The 5,695-nt window shown below is 42.5% G+C and overlaps 4 pseudogenes; all 4 read right to left on the bottom strand.

Moving 5' to 3' along the window:
• Positions 1–976: 976 nt before the first annotated feature.
• Positions 977–1,095, bottom strand: LOC148267385 (5S ribosomal RNA; annotated as a pseudogene).
• A 1,909-nt stretch (positions 1,096–3,004) lies between these two features.
• Positions 3,005–3,123, bottom strand: LOC148267386 (5S ribosomal RNA; annotated as a pseudogene).
• A 1,317-nt stretch (positions 3,124–4,440) lies between these two features.
• LOC148267387 (5S ribosomal RNA) lies at positions 4,441–4,559 on the bottom strand (annotated as a pseudogene).
• A 347-nt stretch (positions 4,560–4,906) lies between these two features.
• Positions 4,907–5,025, bottom strand: LOC148267388 (5S ribosomal RNA; annotated as a pseudogene).
• Positions 5,026–5,695: the final 670 nt, after the last annotated feature.

Consider the following 5,695-nt stretch of genomic DNA (forward strand, 5'->3'; position numbering starts at 1 on the left):
TCACGCTGACGAATGAATCAGTTGACCACTACATAGGTCGCGCGTAATGTTTGATGCACCGTTTGCTAAAAGACAGGTGCAATATGAGGACTTTCAAGGAGGTCACCCATCCTAGTACTACTTTCGTAAAAGTACGCTTAATTGTAGAGTTGTGATAGGATCCGGTGCATTAGTACTAGTATGATTGCACTTGTTCTATTTTGCTCCGCCATTTGTTTCATTGTCTGCACACACCACACCCCCACTTCTAGTTCTAATAATAAACAAAATGTTCGGGACCTTGACTCACTCCTAGATGAATGGACCGCCCGCGACGCACGCTACAAGTTCTACTATGTAAGATACTCGTAATAACACTTTAATCACGTAGTTCATTATAAATTAATGCACTAAAAAGATTAAGCAAAATGCCTCAGTGCCGCAACTCACGCCATCAAATGAATTGGCAGATCATGGCTCTAGTCGTGCATAATATTTAATACTCCGTCTGTAAAAAGATGGGTGCAACACAAAAACTTCCTAGGAACTTACCCATTCTAGTACTACTCTCGCCCAAACGCACTTAACAGCGAAGTTCTGATGGGATCTTATGCATTAGTGCTGGTATGATCGCACCTGTTCTATTCCGCGCTGCAAATACATATACTCCTTCTCTTTATCTCCCCCCTCCCATCATTTGTTTCGCTATGTGCGCACACCACAGCTCTGCTTTTAGTTCTAATGTCAAGAAAAATGCTCCGGCGCTTCGACTCACGCCAAAATGAACGGACTGCATGTAGTGCACACCACACCTCTGCTTTCATTATTCTGGTACGTAAGATGCTCGTAATAACACTTTTATCATGTGATTGATTATAAATGAATACAGTAAAAAGATTAAGCAAAATGTCCCACCGTTGTAACTTATGTCGGCGAATGAACTGGCAGACTATGTCTCCGGTCGCGGGTAACGTTTAACATCTCGTCTGAAAAAACACAAGTGCAACATGAGGACTTCCCAGGAGGTCACCCATCATAGTACTGCTCTCGCCCAAATACGCTTAACTACAGAGTTATGATGGAATATGGTGCATTAGTACTAATATGATCACACTCGTGCCATTATGTGCTACAAATGCATATACCCCTTCTCTTTTCCTCCCCCATTCCATAATTTATTTCGCTGTGGGCGGACATTGCACCTCTGCTTCTAGTTCTAAAATCAAGCAGAATGCCCCACTGACTGTGGCACCGATCGCACGTAACGTTTAACGCCCCGTTTGCAAAAAAAGGGGTGCAGCACGAGAACTTCCCAGTCAGTCACCCATTCTTGTACTATTCTAGTCCAAGCACGCTTAACTACAGAGTTCTAACGAGATCTGATGTATTAGTACTGGTATGATCACAATATTCTATTTTGCACTGAAAATAAAAATACCCGTTCTCCTTCCTTTCCCCTTCCCATCATTTTTTCTACTTCTAGTTCTAATATAGCAAAATGTCTCGATGTCTCGACTCACACCCAAAGAACAGACTGCTCGCGGTGCACACACACCTCTATTTTTGTTGTATTACCATGTAAGTTACTCGTAATGATACTTTTATCACGTGGTGGACTATAAATGGATGCACAAAAAATATTAAGCAAAATACTCTAGCGTTGCAATTCACGTCAGCAAATGAACCTGCAGACCGTGGCACTGGTCGCATGTAACATTCAATGCCCTGTTTGCAAAAAGACGGGAGCAACACAAAAACTTCCTAGGCGGTTAACCCATCCTAGGACTATTCTATTCCAAACATGCTTAACTACTGAGTTCTGATAAAATCCAGTGCATTAGTGTTGGTGTGATCGCAATGTTCCATTTCGCACTACAAATGTATATACCCATTCTCCTTCCTTTCCCCCTCTCATCATTTATTTCACTATGTGTGCACATTGCACTTCTTCTTCTAGTTATAATATTAAGCAAAATGCTCAGATGAACGTACTGCCTGCAATGCACGTCGCGACTTTGTTTTCGTTGTTCTGCTATGTAAAATACTTGTAATAACACTTTTATCATATGGTGGACTATAAATGAATGCACGAAAGATATTAAACAAAATGCCCTAATGCCGCAACTCACGCTGACGAATGAACTGACAGACTGTGGCACCGGTCGTGCGTAATGTTTGATGCCCCGTTCGCTAAAAGACGGATACAACATGAGAACTTTCCAAGCGGTCACCCATCTTAGTACTACTCTTGTGCAAGCACACTTAACTATGGAGTTCTGATGAGATCTGGTGCATTTGTGCTGGTATGATCGCCCTTTACCATTTCGTACTGCAAATGCATATACCCGCTTTCCTTCCTTTCCCTCTCCCATAATTTTTTCACTATGTGCACACACTGCACCTCCGCTTTTATTTCTAATATCAAGAAAAATGCTCGATGCCTCAATTCACGTCTAGATGAAGCAACTGGCCGCAGCCCACGTAGAGGACTATTATGAAAGATACTCGTAATGATACTTTTATCACGTCGTGGACTATAAATGAATTCATGAAAAATATTATGCAAAATGAGAACTTCCAAGGAAGTCACCCATCCTATTACTACTCTCGCCCAAGTACAATTAAGTGCAAAGTTCTGATGGGATCCGATGCATTAGTGCTGGTATGATTGAACTCGTTCTATTCCACGCTACAAATGTATATATCCCATCTCCTTCACTCCCCCCTCCCATCATTTTTTTCGCTCTGTGCGCAAACCGCACCTCTGCTTCTAGTTCTAATATCAAGTAAAATGTCCGGCTCCTCGACTCATGCTTAGATGAATAGATCGCCCGCAGCATACGTCGCACCTCTACTTTCATTGTTCTACTATGTAAAATGCTCGTAATAACACTTTTATCACGTGGTTAACTTTAAACGAATGCATTAAAAAGATTAAGTAAAATGTTCCAACTCACGCTAGTGAATAAACAGGTAGACAGTGGCTTTGGTCGTGCGTAACGTTTAACGCCCTATCTGCAAAAATATGGAGCAACACGAGGACTTCCTAGGAGGTCACCCATCCTTGTATTACTCTCGCCTAAGAAGGCTTAACTGCGGAGTTCTGATGGGATCCGGTGTATTAATACTGATATGATCGCACCCGTCCCATTCTGCGCTGCAAATGCATATACCCCTTCTCTATCTCTCTCCCTCCCATCATTTGTTTTGTTGTGGGCGCACACTGCACCTCTACTTCTAGTTTTAATATCAAGCAAAATGCCCCAGTGCCTCGACTCATGACTACATGAACGGATCGCACGCGGCACACGCCACATCTTTTATTTTTGTTGTTCTATTGTTTAAGATGCTCATAATGACACTTTTATCACGTGGTAGACTATAAATAAATGCATGAAAAATATTAAGCGAAATGCTCCAGTGTCGTAACTCACACCGACGAATAAACTAACAGACTGTGGCTCTGGTTGCACGTAACGTTTAATGCCATGTTCGCAAAAAGATGGGTGCAACATGAGGACTTCCCAGGAGGTCACCCATCATAGTACTACTTTCGCCCAAACATGCTTAATTACGGAGTTCTGAAGGGATCTGGTGAATTTGTGCTGGTATGATCGAACTTGTCATATTTCGCGTTGCAAATGTATATACCCCTTATCCTTCCCTCCCCCCTACCATCATTTGTTTCGCTGTACGGGCACACCGCACCTCTACTTCTAGTTCTAATGTCAAGCAAATGTCCCGGCGTATTGACTCATGCTCAGATAAACAGACCACTCGCGGCGCACGCAACACCTTTGTTTTCGTTGTTTTATTATGTAAGATACTCATAATGATACTTTTATCACGTGATGGACTATAAATGAATGAACGAAAAATATTAAGCAAAATGCTACGGTACAGGAACTCATGCCGGCGAATAAAGTGACAGACTGTTGCACCAGCCATGTGTAATGTTTGACGCCCCATTCGCGAAAAGACGGGTGCAACACCAGGACTTCCAAGGAGGTCACCCATCTTAGTACTACTCTCACCTAAGTACGATTAACTATGGAGTTTTGATTGGATTCGGTGCCTTATTGTGGGTATGATCGCACCCCTCCTATTCTTCGTTGCAAATGTATATACCGCATTTCCTTCCCTCCCCTCTCCAATAATTTGTTTCGTTGTGTGTGCACACCACACCTCTACTATTAGTTAAATATCAAGCAAAATGCCCCAGTGCCTAAACTCATGCTTAGATGAACGGATCGCATGCTGCGCACCCTGCGTACACCGCATCTCAGTTTTTGTTGTTCTACTTGTTAAGATGACCATAATGACACTTTTATCATGTGTTCGACTTAAACAGATACACAAAAAATATATAAAAAATGCCCTGGTCCCAAAACTCATGCCGGATGAACCGGCGGACCGTGGCACCAGTCGCACGTAATGTTTAACGCCCAGTCCGTAAAAAGATGGGTTTAACACGAGTACTTCCTAGTCGATCACCCATCCTAGTACTACTCTTGCCCAAACACACTTAACTACGGAGTTCTAATGGGATCCGGTGCACTATTGCTGGTATGATCGCACCCATCCCATTTTAATATGCAAATGGATATACCCCTTCTCTTTCCCTCCCCCTCTAATCATTTTTGTCTCTTTATGGGTACACTGCACCTTTACTTCTAGTTATAAAATCAAGCAAAATGCCCCAACACCTTAACTTACTCCCAAATGAAAGGACTGCCTGCGGCACATGCCACACATTTATTTGAAGTAAGATGGTCGTAATAACACTTTTATCACATGGTTGATTATAAGTGAATGCACTAAAAAAGTTAAGCAAAATGCCCCAATGCAGTAACTCACATCGACAAATGAACTGGCGGACCGTGGATCTGGTCGCACGTAACATTTAACATCTTGTCTGCAAAAAAAAGGGGTACAACATGAGAACTTCCCAAGAGGACACCCATCTTAGTACTACTCTCGCCGAAACACGCTTAATTGCAGAGTTTTGATGGGATCTGGTGCATTAGTGCTAGTATGATCGTACCGTCCAATTCTGCATTGCATATGCATATACCTCTTCTCCTTCCCTCCCCCCTCCCATCATTTGTTTTGCTGTGCACGCACATCGCACCTCTGCTTTTACTTCTAATGTCAAGTGAAATTTCCCAGCACTTCGACTCACATCCAGATGAATAGACTGCTCGCGGTGCATGCCGCCTTTTTATTTTCATTATTCTACTATGTAAGATGCTCGTAATGACACTTTTATCATGTGGTTGACTATAAATAAATACACAAAAAAATATTAATCAAAATGCCTCGATGCCGTAACTCACACTTGTGTATGAACTGGTAGACTGTGGCTCAGGTCGCGGGTAACATTTTATGCCCCATCCCCAAAAAAACGGGTGCAACATGAGGACTTCCTATGAGGTCACCCATCCTTGTACTACTCTCGCCAACCACGCTTAATTATAAATTAATGATGGGATCCAGTGTATTAGTGCTGGTATAATCGCACCCGTCCCATTATGCGTTGCAAAGACGTATACCACTTCTCCTTCCCTACCTCCTCCCATCATTTCTTTCTTTGTTTGCACATCGCACCTTTGCATTTAGTTCCAATATCAAGTAAAATGTCTCGGCACCTCGACTCATGCCCAGATAAATAGACTACCTGTGTCACACGCTGTAATTTTATTTTTGTTATTTTACT

The sequence above is a fragment of the Carica papaya genome, chromosome 3, assembly GCF_054855325.1.
Source record: "Carica papaya isolate Zhongbai chromosome 3, ASM5485532v1, whole genome shotgun sequence".
Lineage (NCBI taxonomy): Eukaryota > Viridiplantae > Streptophyta > Magnoliopsida > Brassicales > Caricaceae > Carica > Carica papaya.